The 19,609-nt window shown below is 51.0% G+C and overlaps 1 protein-coding gene across 2 annotated transcripts in view; it reads right to left on the bottom strand.

The window, feature by feature from the left end:
- Positions 1-19,228, bottom strand: part of ATOSB (atos homolog B) — a 63,800-nt gene extending 44,572 nt beyond the window's left edge. For both annotated transcript variants that reach the window (XM_032800416.2, XM_032800417.2), the window contains exon 1: positions 19,114-19,228. The gene's annotated coding sequence lies outside the window, so the exon portion shown is untranslated. The remainder of the gene's footprint in view (positions 1-19,113) is intronic.
- Between the last annotated feature and the right edge of the window lie 381 nt (positions 19,229-19,609).

Genomic DNA, 19,609 nt, shown 5'->3' with positions numbered 1-19,609 from the left:
TACACCATCATCTCATCCACACATTGAGATCCTGCAGTTCTGCCTGTCTAACTTGCCCTGCGCATAGGACTAGAGGCATTTCAGAGAATGCTACCATGGCGGTCCTGGATTTCAATCTCTTACCTAGCAGGCTAAATCTGGCCTCCAGAACCGCTCTCCTATCCTTCCCTATGTCATTGGTACCTACCTGTATCACAACCACTGGCTCCTCCCCAGCACTGCACATAAGTTTATCTAGATGTCTCAAGAGACTTGTAACCTTCGCACCAGGCAGGCAAGTCACCATGTGGTTCTCCCGCTCATTGCAAACTCAGCTATCTACATTTCTAATGATCGAATTGCCCATAACTATAACCTGTCACTTCCTAATAATTGGAGTTCCCTCCCCCAGAGAGGTATTCTCAGTACAAAAGGATACCACATCATCACCTGGGAATCGTTTCCCCCGCTCCAGTTGGATGTTCTCCTTCCCTGAAACTTTCATCCTCCTCAACAGCACAGAGGCTGTCAGACTCGGGGTGGGACCATTCTGCTGTGTCCTGGAAAATCTCATCTATATACCTCTCTGTCTCCCTTAATTCCTCCAGTTCAGCCACTCTGGTCTCCAAAGCCTGTACACGGTCTCTGAGGGCCAGGAGCTCCTTGTATCGAATGCACACATACGCCACCCGCCCATAGGGCAGGTAATCATATACGCGGCATTCAGTACAATAAACTGGATCACCCCCACTCTTGCTGGGCTTCTGCTTGCATTCTCTTTTTACTCCTGAATTCGCCATCCATCAGAGCTCTGGCCAGGGTGCACTGCTGCAGCTGCCTCCCAGCTCAGCTGTTTATCTTACGAGAACTGTTAGCTTCATTACTTCTCTACCCTTTTTGCCATAACACCATGGCTGTAACTAGGCTGAGCCCATTAAGCTTGGCCACTTAAGACCAGTGCTTGTTAAGTAAAGCTCATACAACGGAACGGTGTGTGTCTCCAACAGCTGCTGCCCATTGCTGGTCTCCAAGTGTCCTGGCATCTCTCTCCAGCATCAGACCTGGTGGCTGCCTATGTTTCTATCTTCCCACAGCCTCCCATTTCATGACAAACACTCTGAAAAGGTCTGTACTACAATTCAGCTGACTCAAGCTGAAGACTAGATACTGTGATCCTTCTCCCTCTCCCACGGGCCCAAGCAGGGTGAGAGTTTCACAGCTCAGATTGCAGCCCAAATGTCTACACGACAATGTTATCGCTCCACAGCCCAACCCCACAAACCCAAGACAGCTGACCTGGGCCAGCCACAGCATAGCGTGAGTCTTTCAGTGCAGTGTAGACATACCCTTCTGGAGGACGGCATTGAGGTGGAAAACCATGTTAGCATGTGGGATATTGTGCCAATACCCAGTCCCAGTTGGATTTCCCAGGATGTGCCATATTGGATTAAACTCATTTGTCCCGTGTCACTCAATCCACAATCTTTTCATTTCACTCTTAACATGCATCTGAGACATATCCAATTACAAACAGGCCCATTTCAAGTGATTCACTTAAGCTTGGGAAATCCTTGTTTAAAAAAAAAAAAAAAAAAGGCCAGCTAAGCATTTATTTTGGGTACCTTTAACACACACACACACCTCTTCTCAGAGTATTTTTTGAGGCTAGAAATTGACTTCTCCCCCAGGCCACTTATATGGTCTTGTCTTCACTAGGGTTCTGGGGGTGGAATTTCCACCCTCGCTGACACTGGTGCAGCTGCACCAGCAGTAACAGTGGGAGCCCTAGTGAACTTAAGGCTTTAAGAATGAGAAGCTTCCCCACAAAACAACAGAGCAGATACTTGCAGTAAGCTCCCCTCCTTCTACCCAGCCTGCACTCCAAGACATCCATGTTAGCAGTATCCTCACCCTTAGAAGCATCAAGGCTTTGATTCTCTATATTATGCTAGTAGATGAAGTCACAGAATTACAGCAGCTATAATTTCTTTAATAAATAAATTCATATTAGACATCCAGGCCTGGAGTGTCACAGAGGAGATACGTAGGGTTGGAAGGCACTTCAGTATCTTAAATCTTGGGTCAAGTGCTGTAGCTATCTTTAGAAGTCTCACATTGGTACCTTCTTTGGTTTTGTCAACTCTGCTGTGAAAGTGTTCTTAAAACGAACAACATGTGCTGGCTCATCATCCAAGACGGCTATAACATGAAATATATGGCAGAATGTGGATAAAACACAGAGCAGGAGACATACAATTCTCCCCCAAGGAGTTCAGTTACAAATTTAATTAACATTTTTTTTTAAACAAGCTTCCCTGCTGATGATGCAAGTCCCCTGGAATGGTGGCCAAAGCCTGAAGAGGCATACGAATATTTAGCATATCTGGCATGTAAATACCTTGCAATGCCAGCTACAAAAGTGCCATGCAAACACCTGTTCTCACTTTCAGGTGATGTAAATAAGCAGCAGGCAGCATTATCTCCTGTAAATGTAAACAAACTTGTTTCTCGTAGCAATTGGCTGAACAAGAAGGAGGACTGAGTGGACTTGTAGGCTCTAAAATTTTACATTGTTTTGTTTTTGAGTGCAGTTATGTAACCCAAAAAAATAATAATCTACATTTGTAAGTTACAGTTTCATGATAAAGAGATTGCACAACAGTACTTGTATGAGGCTAATTGAAAAATACTATTTATCATTTTTACAGTGCAAATATTTGTAATAAAATAATATAAAGTGAGCACTGTGCACTTTGTATTCTGTGTTGTAATTGAAATCACTGTATTTGGAAATGTAGAAAAACATCCAAAATATAAAATTTCAATTGGTATTCTAATGTTTCACAGTGTGATTAATTGCAACAAATTTTTTTAATCACGATTACTTTGAGTTAATTGCATGAGTTAACGGCGATTAATTGATAGCCCTACTTTAAACTCATTTAGCTTGTTAAGTTAGATATTAGTTGCATTTCACTTTATTTTTTTAACCAGTTCTGATTTTTATGCCTCATTACTTGTAATCAGTTAATCTTTTCCTTTCAGTAGTTAACACACTTGTTTTATTGTTTTATCTAAACCAGTGCATTTGGACTGAAGAGTTTGGGAACCTCCATTTGGGAGAACAGGATTTCGGCACATCATTTTCTATTACTAAAATGATGGACTTCCTATGAGCTTTCATTGTCCAGCAGGAGAGAGCAGGCCAGTACAAGTGTCATAAATAGATAGCTAAGGATTGATGTTTCTTTTACCCATAAAGGGTTAACAAAGGGAACCAAACACCTGACCAGAGGACCAATCAGGAAACTGGATTTTTCAAAGTCAGGGAGGGAATTTTTTGGGGTCTGAGTCTTTTGTCTGTCTCTCAGCTATGAGAAGGTTCTTTCTATCTTCTAATCTTCTGTTTCCAAATTGTAAGTACAGCTAGAAAACGAATAAGGCTTTTATGTTGTTTTGGTTGTATTTACATCGGGAAATGGGGTAACATTGCTGAATGTTTAAAATTTTGTATCAAACTTTGAATAAGGTTTGTTACTAATAACAAATATTTTCTTTTAAAGCAATTGATCGACTGATTATTGTCATCTGGATACAAGAGAAATTTGAGTCGTTTTTCCTTTCTTATTGTTATATAAAGCTTTCTTTTTAAGACCTTTGCGAGTTTTTCTCTCTGGGTAGGCTCAAGGAACGATATGGGAGGTATATTCTCTTTGTGTTATAGATCTACGCGAGGGGTAAGGCTCTGCAGACACGAAGTTGGTGGAGGGAAGAATAAGGATCCATCTCTGTTTCCTTGTATCTCCTTAGTGCGTTTGTCTCTTGTTGCCAATAGAGGAGAACATGCTTTTCTTGGTATTGTGATGCTAAAGAGATTGCATCTAGATACTCTCAGGTTAGCCAGAGAGGAAAGTGCTACTGGGAGATGAGAGGGAAAAGGGAATGGGTTTATTTCCTTGCTTGTAAGACTCAGAGCTTCTGAGTCTTTGAAAATAATGGTCCCTCCAGGGAAAGTTTGGGGGACCAGAGCGAGGCAGGCACTGTAATTCCTGTCTGGTGGCAGCGAGATAAGATCCAAGCTGGTAATTAAGCTTGGAGGTGCATGCACCCACATTTAGGACGCTAAGGTCCAGATTTGGAAAAGATGCTTATGATAACAAGACACACATTTCTGGGGACAAATCTGGGAGTGGGAGCTTGCTGGTGTTGCTCTGCAGTATAATTCATGGGTGGCTGGCTATAGCACTCAGAATACAGCTGGGAGCAACTTACATGCTGGAGACTGTGCGAGAGAGACCAAGAGTGTTTGCTCTCAGAGCGAAGCAGTGTGAAAAGGCCCCCCACGTTGGAGAATTGAGGGGACACAGCGGTTCAACAGTGCAGGTTGTACCCTAGGAAATGTCACAATTTCACTCAAGAGGCTAATCCATTTTAAGCCAGCTGGAGCAATGCAGCAGCCTGGCAGCCGAACCCAGTTCAAATCTGAGTGAACTGTGTAGGACAAGCCAAGCTGTGGGCAGAGCAGGCTTTTAGGAACATTCTACTGGCTTTTCACCCCAGATTCACAGCTGAGAGGAGGGGACACAGCTCGTGCACAGGACCAGGCATATGCAAATGGCTGGGCCATCCATGGAAAAGCAAGACAGCAACACGTGGTCCAGGTAGAGCAGCATGGTCTGCTTTCCACTTCTACTCTGCCTCAATTGCCCCAGTGCGACCTGAACTCCGACTGTGGGTGTTACAACAACTCGTGCTCCATCCCATAATAGTCCCATCAATCTGCAGCTGCTGGAGCGCACTAGTTCTCTTCTGAGCAGGGCTGGCTCCTTCCATTATCAGTCTGGGCTGGCTACAGAAGGAAAGCGGAAGGGTCTAGTTCAAAGGATCCTTTTACACTAATACCTAGCACTGCCCTTTGAAATGTGTAGTGTAAAAGAGGTTTACAGTTGCACCCTGATCAATCCACAGAGGTGGGAATGCTCTAGTAGCTCCTATCTAGTCCCCTCCCAGGGGCTCACAGCCCAGGCTTTGCACAGAGTGCAGATGATGGCAAAGGTCCCAGCTCCTGTAAAATCGCAGCCATGTTAGAACCGGATCAGACAGCCCACTTCCATCTGTGATGTAGACAGGCCTATCTTGTCTCCTTCACTCACTAATGGGGCCCAAGTGAGGACTGGTCTCTAACGGTAGTTTCAGAAATATTTCCACCTAGGGTGCCCAGATGTCCTGATTTTGGGGTCTTTTTCTTATATAAGCTCCTATTACCCCCCACCCTCGTCCTGATTTTTCAACCTGCCTCTGTGGTCACCCTAATTTCAACCCTTCTCTGCTGGTTGCTAGTGCAGTAACAGGCTGAGTGGCACAGTTCTTTAAAGTTCCAGCCTCCCATTACAATACAGGCACTTACAGCAGGGCACACCTTTGGGCCACATCCCAGAATCAAGGCATTTCCAGGGAGCTCTAGGCAGTGCTGAAGGAACTGGCCTGGCCAGCGGGTTCAGGGGCTCTGGGTACGAGCAAGGGGGTACAATCTATTCTCTAGTCACAGTGAAGCAAGCGTTAGGAGACTGGTTCCCTTCTGGCTGGGTCGGCCCTGCAGCTCAAGGCTTCAAACGAGAGCAGGGTGGGCAGACAGGTCACCTGTCAATCATCTAGGCAGTGCCCTGCCCCGTGGAGGTCAGAGTGTGAGACAAGACACACAGATGCCCACATGAAGCTCTTCCTTTGGACCCTGCGGGGTGTCCCGCTGCAGGTGCCCCCTGCCAGCCCATGCATTCACTACACGAAGCCTGCCAGCTGTGCTCTGAGGGGGCACATGGAGGTGCAGAGCCCTGGTGGGGGGAGGCATTAGCAAGGGGTCACAACACCATGAGGGAAGCTTCGGTGCTTTGCAGTCAGCACATGATGGGACCCAGCCCGCAATCCCACCATGCCTGCTCCTCTCTCCTGAAAAGCAGTTCAGACTGCAGGCCCAGCAGCTACCCCCACAGATCCAGCTGTGAGCAATGCGTTGCCATAGCAATTCTCCCCCCATTCCTACCCCTCAGCATGCCTCAGTGCTGTTCTGCCTCACTCCTTTGTCTCAGCTCCCGTGAGCTGCCTCGTCCCCTCCGCACAGCCCCCCACTATGCAGCGCTGGCTCCACACTGCCCCACTTGGGGCTCTGCAGCCGCAACCCATTCCCACCCATGGGACATCCCCGTCACATCACCAGCATCCCGACAAAGTCAGTGCACTGGGCAGCCTGCAATGAGTGCTCTCCTCTCCACCCAGTCTATGCCCAGGCAGCCTGGCCACTAGATGGCACAAACAGCAGGACACAGCACTTCACACGCATCAGATGGGGAGCCTGGCAGGCCTCAACAGCCCCTGCGCCCCACAGGCGTAGGACCCGCTAGCTGGTTCCATCCTCTTGCAGGCACCGTTACACAAACACCGCTTTGAAGGGCAATTTTAACTTTCGCCATGTCAGGAACACCCCCATCACCGGCTACATGCAGTGAAATATGGGTTCCAGCCAGGCCCCCAGCTTCCCCCATGAGGCGCCAGAACCAGATTGCCTGTGCTGTGCCAGCAGCTCAAATGGGCCAGCTTAAAGTCACAAAACCCCATTCAGCAAATTCTGCCTCGCCCCAATAGCAGATGTGATGGAAAACAGAGGTCCTGACCCCTACCTGTCATTACTGGCCTGGGGCATTTTCCATATGAGATAGAGTGTTAACCAAATTCAGTGTAGGTGATTCTGCGCTACTGCCCTCAATCCCACTGGGACTTGAACTGGATACAAGACCTTCCTTCACTTCCTGTCCTAAACACTGCTGAGTGCTGTTACACAGCTGCTGTCTTCCACCCCAGGGGTAGCTGCATATCAGTGGTGGGTAAAGAGAATCCTACCCAGAACTATCTTACAGATGGGAGAGGCTAGGGGAGGGCAAAGAACATACTGCGTAGCACCCGCTAATGTTGCTGTGGACATCATTGACAAACAAGCTTAACAATTCATTAGATAGCCTCGCTCCCACTGCCCCTCCCCCCTGCTCACATGAGTCACTCAAACTCTTGACCCCATTACAAAGGCTTCATGGTTACAGCTGAGGCTTGGGAAACCTGGGTCCTGATCCAGGATGAGCCACTGACCTCAGGCAGGTCACATGACTTCCTTGGAACACCATCAACCAGGCTTTAAAAGGGGCTAAAAATAAGGATGGGCCTGAGCTGCAGAATCAAGGTGTGGCCCTGACAGCAGATGTTTGCGAAGTTCAGGGCTGCCCAGCTCCAGAGTTTGGTTCAGAGCCAGTGCCACTGAAAAGCAGCAGGGATTTGGGGGGGTGGGGAGCTGCAGGACAGAACACCCTGCGCAAAAAGAAAGAAAGCCAGACAACCAGCAGATTGACACCCACACTGGCGGACTGGGGTGTCCAGAGGAGTTCAGCTCAGATGTCAATCTGATTCCAGCCTGCCCCATGACTGGAAGGTGTCGGCTCCACATGCCAAGAGGCCATTCAGGGACAGAGAAAAGGTCAGAGCTTTGTTCCCATCTCTCTGGACTGTGGGTATTAAATCTCATCTGTCTCAGCACCCCAGGGCCTCATGAAGGGAGCACGCTCTGCCTGTGAGCACAATAGCCCTGTGCTGAACAATGCAGCCCCTCATCCACTGGGGATGCTGTACTCAAGTGGGTGCTAACGCACAGGCTTGCACTCCCCAGCTCCTCTGGGAGAGGCCTGGCCTAACATCCTGCGTGGGACAATTTGGATTTATGTTCCTCCAGATTCCCACGGTGTGAGCATTACAAGTGGGGTCTGTCATACGGGGCAATCAGAAAGCAGGAAAGAGGGAGGTGGCAGGCAGACCCATGGGGCATCTCACACTTCAGATACGGAGTCAGTTTTGTCCCAAACAGCAGGCCAAGGGACGAACGTGCAAGTCAGAAATCACAGTTCTACTCGAAATCCCAGAACTATGACGTTCCTCTATAACGGCTACAAGCCAAAATACAGAGGATCCCTGGCGTACAACTCTGATCCAGGGGCCCCTGGTTTGTATTCAAGTGGGAATTAGAGGGACACGGTCAAGGCCTGGCGGCCTAACATTAGCCCCAGCAAATGGTCCCCTGCCCAAGGATGCAGCTGTGCAAGCACTCCCACGGCCAGGGTCTTTGATGCGCGGTCTGCCCACACAAAGAGATGGCAGCCTCAGTGTGGAATTAGAGGTGCTGGGTGGGGTGTGTGCTGCCCCCCTGGCTTGAAGTGGTTTCCATCACAGACAGGGTTTGCAGTTTGGTCCAATGGCTCTCAGCACCCCTGGATGGCAGGTACAGGGGTGTGTCATGCAGGGTGGCAGCAAGAGAGCAGATCACGCCAAGGAACTGGATCCAATATGGTAAATCTTGGGCTGAAATGGCTGCCGGCCATTACGGCCCAGACCAAGACAGCGGAGCCCACTGGGGATATTCCCAGCTTAGTGTGTTGGGGTTTGTGTGCAACCCGTACTGACCAAGGGGAGCCTCTCCCCTCTGACCCGAGAGGTTTCCTTTTGATTTCCTGCCTGGTACTAGCACCCTTGCAGTCCCATGCGTGGGAGCCCTCCCGCAGACAAGGCATTAGTGGCCGCCCGCATTTTAACCACCATGTTGTCTAAAACTGCCCCGAACAGAGTGACCAACACACTTGCGCCTTGTCTAAGGCAGCACTCCCACCACTGCCACCACAGATGGAGCTGACCTGGGGGGAAACACGAATGGGAGGCGGAGTGCAGGCTGCCTGTGTCCATGTCAGTGGCATGCAGATGGGAAGAGTGTGGGGGGGGATTTCTTACCAACACGTCCCCTCTCCCCAGGGCGAAGGGCCCAGGGCAGCCAGCAGGTATTAGCATCTGTGCTGGAGGGACCGAGTACAAGGAAAAATGGTAAATACGGGCTCTGAAGAGACTGAGCCAGATGCTCAGGTCCCAGAGCAAGGGGCAGCAGCGTAAAGCCCTATGAGTAGGGTGACCAGAGGTCCTGATTTTACAGGGACAGACCCGATTTGTGGGTCTTTTCCTTATATAGGTTCCTATTACCCCCACCCGTCCTGATTTTTCACACTTGCTCTCTGGTCACCGTTCCTACGATAGACAGGGCTGTACTAGCGCCAAACGGGGAGGCTGCTCAGTCACACACATTGCAATGGCAGGCCAATGGGCCACTCTGAACTGCCCACATCAGGCAGCTCAGGAAGTGGGCATGGTCCTTAGCTTCCCTGGGGCTTGGAGCACTCCGCTAGGGAGAATCGTGCTTCTCTTTTCAGAAGGTGGGAGTGGGGGAGAGGGAGGTGCAGATTCCCAAACGCCAGATTGAGTGTCTGAACCTGGGCAGGAGGAGGCAGACAGATCCCAAGGCAGAGCATTGAGTGTCCAAAAAGCAGCAGTGCTGGGAACAGAGACACAAAGACAGGATAATGCAGGGGGCAGAACAGCCGCAGTTAAAATTCGGTGACTGGTTCTGGAGTGTAGCACCAGGGCTAGGTATGGGGGCTGGGGACGGGGTCGCCTCTCCCTCCAGCCCCCACATGTGCCATCCAACATGTGCAAACATGAACTGGATACCTCTGGTGCTGGGCACTAACGGCCCAGAGAGCGTAATCCCTGCTCCTCTGGGAAGGACATGAAGCGTGCTCTGCTCCAGAATTGTGCCATGGTGCATTGCCAGAGACATCAGAGAGATCCCAGGGCCAGCACCAGCCATTCAAAGTAAACTGGGCAAAATGCTATAGGGACCAGCCCTGTCCCAGCTCCTCCATCCCTCACTTCTATGAGCACGCAGCAATGAATCAACCACACACCTAGGGTTGCCAACTTTCTACTCACACAAAACCAAACACCTTTGCCCCACCCCATCCCTTCTGCAAGGCCCTGCCCTGGCTCACTCCACGCTCCCAAGCCTTCTGTTGCTCACTCTCCCTACCCTCACTCACTCACCCATTTTCACCAGGCTGGCTCAAGGGATTGGGGTGCAGGAGGGGGCTCTGGACTGCAGGAGTGAAGCTGAGGGGTTCTGAGTATGGGAGGGGGCTCCAGGCGGAAGCAGGGGGTTGGGGCACACTAGACAGTGTGGACTCTGGGCTGGGAGTGAAGGTTCTGGGGTGAGACCAGAAATGAGGGTGCAGAAGGATACTTCAGGCTAGGATTGAGGGGTTTGGAGGCTGGGCGGGGGCTCAGGCAGGGATTTGGGGTGCAGGAGGCTCAGGGGTGCAGACTCCAAGTGGCGCTTACCTCAAACAGCTCCCGGACGCAGTGGCATGTCCCCACTCTAGTTCATACATGGAGGTACAGCCAGCCAGCTCTGCACTCTGCTCTGTGCACAGGCACCACCCCTGCAGCTCCCATTGGCTGTGCTTCCTGCCCAAGGGGAGCTGGCGCTTGGGGCAGGGGCAGCATGTGGAGCCCCCTGGTTGCCCCCACGCCTAGGAGCTGGATGGGGGATATGCCACTGCTTCCGGGAGCTACGCAGAGCCACAGCAGGCAGGGAGCCTGCATTAGCCCCTCTGCGCTACTGATTGGACTTTAAACGGCCCAGTCAGCAGTGCTGACCAGAGCAGCCAGGCTCTGTTTTCAGTTGGGTGTTCCAGTCAAAAACCGGACACCTGGCAACCCTACACATATCCCATACTGGGCAGAGTTTAGTCAATCCCAAATCCTTCCCCACAGAATCCTCCCAGAGAGCATGGTTCCAGAGAAGCCACCAGAGCCCATCAGCCTGTCTCTGACCATGGTCTGCCTAGCAGATGCAAGAAAAAGAAAAAAGGGGTTACTCACCTCTCCTAGCTCCTCCTCCCTATACACGGGGCCTTCCAGTGTCCCGCTTTAGGAGTCACGGCCATTTTCTCACCAACAATTGGGTGTGCAGGCCTGTCCTTCAAACCTTTCCCGCCCCCAGGTCATGGGTATAAATAGGTCCCACTCCCACCAGCAATCCTCAGTTCGCCTCTGCCTCCAAGCGCACCTGAAATGTGTGGAGGGGAGTGAGATCAGAATGGCTCTGCAGCGGCAACGTATCCAGAGGACAGGAGTCAAAGGAGGTCATTCAGCCCCTTTCCTGCCTTGTGAGCAGCCTCCACCGAGCCCCACCACAGGAGATGAGCTAGCAGGGGCCTCCCAAGGAAGCAGGCCAAGGAGCTCAGTCAGCCACAAGCATTGCCTTCCCAAGCCCAGCAGCTGCTCTGGCTGCAGGGTCAAGAGAGTGGGGCCTGAGCCTCATGTGGCAGACCTGCAGATCTCAGATCCAGGTACAGTGTGGACACTGCCGTGTCCCTGCGGAGGGAGCCCAGGACATCCTGGCACGAGGACTCTTGTGAATTTGTACCACATGTGATCGGACAGACTCTCTAATCCGTTCAGAGGCGTTTGGAGCAGTGAGACCCTAACTGTTGGATTTTTCGCCGGGGCTTAGTTCTGTCCTGATAACACTCACCTGGCTGCACCGTGTACACACAGGGTGCAGAACCTGACTTCCCCAGGGTAACTATGAAGCCTCAGAGAAATGTAAGTAGATGATGACTGGCTCAAATGGAAACCCGAGACTGCCTTACTCAGGAACTTAGGGTGAGGTTTCAGCACTGCTTTCCCTGGATGAAGGGCAGCCCACAGTCACCTGGCCAGCAGAGCTGCAATTGGGAAGCCCTCCCAGTTGAGGTGAGCACCACCAGGAAGGAGACTTTCAGGGAGCAGTGCAAAAGACAGCAAGATCCCAAGGGCTCAAAGGACCCTTCCCAGGTGTTTGCTGAGCACCAAACTCAAGGAACAAGGCTCTGCAAGCTCCCTGATAGGAACCCCAGTGCAGGAAATCTTAGCAATCACCACAGACAGCTTCCGTGACAGACAAGAGAACATTTTCACAGAGCCACACACAAGCATTGGGGGGAGGGATGGTGTGATGAACTGGGACTGTTCTTAATGTTTGCTCTGAATACTGTGTTGGTGCCTCAGTGTCCCCTAGGCAGTTCTTAAGTATCTAGGTGGTGGGATAAGGGTGTGTGATTGCTGCAGAGCAAAGGGCCAGTGCACCTAAATGCCTGACACTCTGTCTCCTAGCAACTGATGGCCTGGGCCCCTCCCGCGCAAAGGTGCCAACTGAAGTGTGGAGACAAAGGGATCAGGTGAACCATCTGGCCCCGGAAAGGAGCATTGAGCAGGAGAAGGAGGGCTTCTGAGGAAAGGGGTATAGGTCTTGGAGCTTGGTCTGGGATAGGCGGAAAGTGCAGTATGGAGGCGTCTGCCTACTGGCCCCCAGGAATGGACCCAGTCGAGGGGTCTGTTCCGCCTGTTTATCTACAACTCTGTTTTAAGACCCTGTTCTGTCAATCGAAATAAAGCTCTTTTTTACTGGCTACGAAGTCATGTCTGATCTCAAAGTGGGGGATGCAAGAACCCTGTGGCTTCCCACAGGACCTCGCCGCCTGGGTTGGGCTACGTCCCGTGTGTGTGTAAGGAGGAGGGCGAGAGGATGCTGAATAGCTCCAATGGAGAGACCCAGGAGTGAAGACGTGTGAGCTTCTTGCCCTGAACAAGTCTGCTCCAAGGGAGAGGAGGCTCCCCAAAGTCCTGACTGGCTTAGTGGGGAGCAGTTCCAGAGCATCGCCCGGGGACTCCGTGACAGATGGTAAACCATGCACCATGGTAAAGTGAGAAAAGGCTCCCAGACCACTTGGCTTAGCTCTGGTGGAGAAAGAGGAACTGGGGACAGTTGTGGGGGGGCTGTTTATACCCTTGGCCCAAGGGCCGGAGTGAGCTGGAAAAACAGACATGTACCTCCAGCTGTCAGTGCTTGGAAGAGGTTCCAGCACCACAAAACACCTGCTGTGCTGGGGCTCCGGGGAGGCATATGCACAGAAGAGATGCACATAAAGGACAAATATGAAATAACCTGCCCATAGGGGTAACCACAGGCCGTCAGCGGTTGGCTCGTGCCCTGAAGCAGAATGGAGGAGTCCAAGAACGAAGGGGCCCCCAACCACATAGATTCACTGAAGAGCCCACGGCATTTTCTGTAAAATGCTAGGGTATTTAACCCTGCTGTCCTGGCTAAAATTCCAGCTCACATCATTCCAGGTCACCACCCCACATTCCCACTGCAGCTTCAGCTGGATACAGGATTTGCCTTCATTTCTCACCCTACACTCATGGAGAGTTGCTGTGAACTGTTCATCAGCTACCATGTTTCACACAAGAGGTGGCTGCATTTCTGTGGTAGGAAAGGACTTTCTAAGTATGGGATTTTGTTTTCCTTTTTTTGCACTGCTGAGAGTCAGAAGTGACTTCACTGAAGTTAATGGAGTTACACCAGGGTACATGAGGCCTTGTCTACACTACAGCAGGTGTCAGCAATGGGTGCAGCTGTATGTGGTTTAGCTGCAAGTGCAAACGAGAACACAGAACTAACTCAGGCCCCAGCAGACTACTCCATTAAATCAAATCACAGGAACACAGAACCCAGACAGAATTATACAAAGCCCCACTGTGGGGAGCAACCTTCCTAACCAACCAACTGGAATGGACAGGGTCTGAAAAAGGAGGCATTAGCCAGCAGAAACTTAGGAAAATCCCCTCCTTTCAGCAGTCAGACCCAGCCCTGCAACAGCCAAATAGTAGCCCCACGGAGCCTGCCAGTACCATCCTAATGATCGCCTTGAGGTGCTCTGTCTCCCTGGCACCCAGTGCAGTAAGTATAGCCTGCCAGGGGCATGCATTCTGCAGGTACCCACACAGCTGCCCGAGGGACTCAAAGTCTAGGCAGATAACAGTCTGCCAGACCCATCACTGGGGTTCCCCTGGCCAGACACACAACAAGTGAAAGCTAGTGAACATCAGCAGCTCATGTTACCATCCCTCCTCCCCAGACTGGCCTGTGCTGGAGCATGCCTCTGCTGCACATGCACCCTCAGTCCCGAGGAGACCCTGTAATTTCAGATGGCTCATACCAATAGCTCAGGGCAATGGTCCTGGGCAAGTCAGCAGACTATGGAGCCTAGTGCATTCCCAGCCCTCTAGAGAGCACAGGCATATCCACTAGGCGGCAAAAGTGCCCCAATCTCACTTACTCCTTGCTACGCGCCTGGCCCCTGAAGAGCAACTCACACACTGGAGCATTTGTTTAAAGCAACCAGCACCCGAACGGCTGGCAGGGGTTCTCTGCCTCACATCTGGTGTCCCAGAACCAGTCTGCGCTCTGCCTGGCACCAAACCCGCTGCCTGGTCGCAGCAAGCTACACCTGCGATGTGCAGAATGAGCCCTGGCAGCAAGACAAAGTTCTTCACTTGAACAATCCTCTGCCCGCTGAGGGGCTGTCCATCGAGGGAGCTCAAGCTGCTTTAAGCCTCCCCACACCAGTAAAGAGAATCACTTCAGACACCAACCCGTGCAGCCACCCACATCCAGGAGAAGCCCCTCTCCAACAGGGAGATGTTACACCGACAGAATGCAATGAGCCCAGCTGGAATTTGGCCAGAAAAAAAAATGAGGGTAAATGCCTCAGCTCTTGGATAAAGTGCAGTGGGATCTTCACTGATTGCTGGGGTTTCCATCACATCTAACAGCACGCCTGGGAGGTCAGGTCACTACCCAGGAGCACAGCCTGCCGAGTTGCTAACACCACTTCCTGCAGCACCTGGGTTTTTTTTTTGGAGGCCTCCCATCTGAGTATTGGCCCACCATGACCCAGCTTAGTGTAAGAGCTCTACCAAGGCCACAGCCCAGGCTAGTATAGCTGCAGGCCATAGGACAGGTGACAGAAGCCTGTGAAATGCAGGGTGTGCGAGCCCAGCTGATTTCCGTTCTGGGGACTCAAAACCAGCTGAAGAAGCTGAAAGGAACATGGGAAAGGGAATTATTTCTTGAAAGCAGATCACAGGACAGGCAAGGTGAATGGAGACTAGGAAGGAGAAAAACTTGCATGGATCTTCGCCCCAGATACCTCTAAGAAACACCAGGTCTCCAGCAAGGCAAGGCACTGCAAGGCACTTCCCCAGGAACCCTCAGAAGCCTACAGTGGTTCCCCTGCTCTTAGCACAAGCAAAGTGGGAAAGATAGAGATCCAGCCCATGCAAAACAGGTGGAGGGTAAGAGACGATCCGGAAGGAGGGATCCAGGAAGTACAACTGCTAGGCAGCATGGATAGCAGTAAGGGTAGGAGACTGGTGGACCTAGGACAAGGGGACCCAGGCAGCCTATTGTCTAGCATGGGGGTGAGAAATTCAGACACGACTCAAGGTGGTAAGGAATTAAGTAGAATTCCTCTCCTGGTCATATCCCCCCTTTTACTGGCCAATGACGTCAACTTCCATCCTCCACTTATTAAGTTTTCCAACAAGCACCTTCGTACTTTCTCCTTTATGCTTCAGAGGAGCTCTCTGGAAACAACCACAAAGCTGCTTCTTTATCTTCCTTCAAACTCTCCTTTGCTATGATGCCTACAAACAACCTGGCAATGGTCAGGCTGCTGGTGTGCTGAGACCATCGCCTGACCACTACTGTCTCAGTGCTTTTTCATACTCCCCGTCTGTCCATCTATCATCCTATACTTGGATCGTAAGTTCTTCGTGGCAGGGACCTGCTTCAACGGGGTTCTCGTCCACAGCTAGGGCTCCAGAGTGCCACAGAAATACAAATAATATCCACCAACTCTAACAATACAGGGAGAGCCATGGGAGGACTATCGAGACCTTGGGCAAGTGATCTCAGCACAGTTCATCTTCTCAGAGATTCGCCCAGTATTGAGGGCAAGTGAAGGCCTGTCAGCTTAGCTGGTAGCTGAAGAAGGGTTTGGAGTCGAGGAGCACTGGCTTCCCTTCTACAGTAAGGGAAAAACATCCACTTGACCCAAGGTCCGAGATTCCAGAGTGACCTGCCAGCTTGGGAAAGAAGGGGTCAATCCAACCTGTGGGGGCCGTACAATAAACACAGGATGGAGACAACACTGGGAATGACGAAGAAGTGGCTACGTGAGGGTAAGGAAGGAAATGAGCAGCAAACAGTGATATCGTCCAAAGACACCAGGAGCCGGGGCGAGAACAGGAAGAACACAAGGGGCTCTTACGGAAAAGAGGGAGGGTCTGGTTGGCCTCACACGGCCTGGAAATGGGGGAAGGGCACAGAGAAGACACAGGCAAAGCTACTACCACCACTCCTTCCTAACTGACCACAAAAGAGGAGGCAGATCAGCCATCGAGTACAGACAGTTCCTCTTCCCAATTTGTTGACAAGCTGACAGAGCTGAGCAGAAGTGCTAGAACTAGGAGAGCTGGCTTGACGTGGTTTCCATCATATGCAGGGTTTACAGTTTGGTGCCATGGCTCTCAGCACCCCAACTATACAAGTTGTTCCAGCCACCTTGGAGCTGAGGGAGTCACAGCTCACACAGCAGAACTCAGAGCAGATTTCTGAACACCAGCTGGAAAAGCCAGAGTGTTGTCTTCTATCCTCCTGGCTTTCCTTAGAGCAACAGTTCTCAAACTTTAGCTACCAGAGGACCCCCATTTTGATGTAAATTTTTTTTTATAGACCTCCAAAGCCCCCCAGTCAGCCCCAGGCCCTCCCCGCCCCTTCCCTGCTTCTTTCTACCCCCTCCCACAAGCACTCCCCATCCCTGCTCCTTCCCCTCCCTCCCAGCATCTCCTGCACACCACTGAGCAGCCATTCCCTGGCTGCAGGAGGCGCTGGGAGGGAGGGGAGGAGTTGAAGGGAGGCCGGCAGACCCCCTGGAGTACCCTCGCAGACCAACGCTGCCTCAGAGCAATGCTCCAATGACAGAGGAGAAGGAAACTTTCCCCAGAGGGAACGAGAAACAAGCTGAGTCAGTGACAAAGCTGAAATGCATCTATGGTGCTGCCCTACGTGTTAAAGGAACCTGGAGCTTCAGACAAGGAACTCTTGCCACTGCTCCCTGCAGCACAGGCTCTAGAGCAGAGGTTCTCAAACTGGGGGTTGTGACCCCTCAAGGGGTTGCAAGGTTATTACATGGGGGGGTCCACCCCAAACTCCACTTTGGCTCCAGAATTTATAATAGTGTTCAATATAAAAAAAAAGTTTTTAATTTAGAAAGGGGCGGGGTCGCACTCATAGGTTTGCTGTGTGAAAGGGGTCACCAATCACAAAGTTTGAGAACCACTGTCTAGAGAGCAGTTAGCTCCCAGGAGACGTTCGAACAGCCAGACCCAGAGAGACAGCTCCCCAGATCATGCGCACACCATAGCTACACAAACATATATGTGCAGCACTCTGAGCCAGGAGAGTCCAGGCATGAGAACAGACAGGATTCTAGCAGGAAGCCAGCGAGGAGAGAGTTAGGGAGCAGGAGCAGTTCCTTTTGCTCCTCTGTCCAAGACCTTGTGGTGACTGGATGATGCTTATTATGGGTCACCACAGCCTGATGGAAGGCCAGCAAGACCTAGACTTTTGAACAGACATGGTGCCTGCAGATAAAGTGTAGTGCTCTGCCTATCCAGTTCCTGAACTAAGCATAGTCACAAAATACAGATTCTGGCTGCCCTTACTGCAATGTGGACTGTGGGTTTCCAAGAGACTACAGATACCAGCATGCAATGGGGTAAGCTAGGCTGCTCAGATATTAAAATGGAGTATTACATGCTGGGACATGTAGTCTTCAGTAGAGCTCTGCGGACCTCATACAAGACATGGGCTAGAATCACCCCGATTTACTGCTATTCAGTGAACTGAAACTAAACAACTAAATAAGGTTTTATGAGCAAACTTCATCATTCAAATCCCAGAGGCCTTTATAATGCAACACATTAGACTCTGGCACTGTCAGCACTGAGCAGGCACACAGCTCCAATCCAGTAGGAGCTTTACTAGACAAGAAACTCTGTCCAGGCCATCCCAGCACCACATTGGCTCAGTCAAAGGATGGCATCCTCAAGGTTTGAACTCACTCGCCACTGTGGTCTGCCAAAGCTCAGACGCATTAACACTGCAGGAAGGCTGCAAAGCCCATCTCTTCCCCACTCTAGGCTATGGAGGTGGTGAAGTCATTTCTGTGCAGACCTTTGGCGATGTTGGGGTTTTCAGCAGGCACAGGATGGGCTTCAGAGTTGTATTTTAAATCAATAAACAGCACAGTACTTCTTGACAACACGCTGTGGGCTCTCCACTGAGGCAGACACGTTCCTTGTTCCCTCCCAGTGTTATTGCTCCTGACGGAGGGTAATTGGGAGAAAGTCATGGCCTCCCACCTACGGGCATCACCATCTGTCACACCGCAAAGGCCAGAACTCCGTACCTCCAGTTCTTGAAACACAGGCCTCATGGGCAAAATGAAAGTCTCCAGCAGAGCGCAAAAGGAATTGGAAAACATGTACTGACAGAACACCCATTGATATCTATAGGAGTTAGGCACCTCACCTGCTTAGGCACTTCTGAAAATCCCACTAAGCAGCTATCTGCACCATTAGGCACATAAACAGCTTTAAAGAATCTGGCCCACAGTTTCTATGATTCCAGTCACTGGGGCAGGAGGGGCGGGGGGTTGGCAGCAGGGCAGGGTGCCAGGCACCCACACACGCTGTGCGCACACACAATACTTTACAAGGGTAAAAGTGCTGGGTTAATAGCCTTGGTGACTGAAAGATGTGATTTATCTGCATGGTAGGTGCATCCCAGGCAGCAGGATGGCAAGCTCCTCCCTCCCACCTTCTCAATGTGTCTTAACTCTGTTCTGGAGAGTCCACTTCTAAGGTAGGTTTGGCCCACAGAGCCCATTAAGACCTCAGCCCTCTGCTGAGACATTCAAGGAACAATTGCTGCCTTGGATCTAATCAGTCATCAGAAGATAGGGTGACCAGATACCCTGATTTTACCAGGCCCATCCCAATTATGAGGGACTTTTGTTGTATACAGGACCCCATTCCCCCTCCAATTTTTCACATTTGTTATCTGGTCACCCTATCAGATAGTGACAGTCTTCAGTCACTACGAAGCAAAGCTGAGTTTGAACTTGTGACCTTGAGGTGAAAGTCCCCATGTCCCATTCCCAGTGCTGAAGTACATGAACCAGATAACTTCAGCAGCAACAGCAAGGACATAACCTGATTAGCAAGGCCTGGAAACAGCACAGCTCATTTCAAGTCAAATCCAGTTCTTACCTGCAGCCTCCGCTCAAGGGAATCAGATCAAACCAAAACCCTGCGAAAGAAAAGCAACACTAGTCTGCATGGAAGCTACAAGCCTTCTCCTCTCACTACTGCCTCCATTCTTGCCTCACCCCAAAATCCCTCCCGAAAGAGCTTCACTCCCCCATGACTACGGTTCAGGCCCTCCACCCCACTCCACCCCCAGCCTTGCCATAATATCAGGAAATTAAAAGCTGGGAGAGGAAAACTGTACAGTGGATTAACCCCTCTCCTTCAGATTACATGTAGATGCTCTGCATCGCCACCCAATTTTGGGGTTGACCCCTCAAAATCTGATTCATCAGATCCCCACACTCCTCCATTCTGAGATACTCCTGTAGGTTATTCCAGATCCCTCTGCACCCTGAGGTTTATTCCCAGCACCCCCACACCTCCCCCCAGCGGGGCTCACCCCCATTATCCCCCACCCCCCTCGCACCCAGCGGGGCTCACCCCGCCCCCTTACACC

This window comes from Chelonoidis abingdonii, chromosome 6, assembly GCF_003597395.2.
Source record: "Chelonoidis abingdonii isolate Lonesome George chromosome 6, CheloAbing_2.0, whole genome shotgun sequence".
Taxonomy (NCBI): Eukaryota; Metazoa; Chordata; order Testudines; family Testudinidae; genus Chelonoidis; species Chelonoidis abingdonii.
The sequence above is the reverse complement of the archived record's forward strand: the minus strand, read 5'-3'. Positions and strand labels throughout refer to the sequence as shown.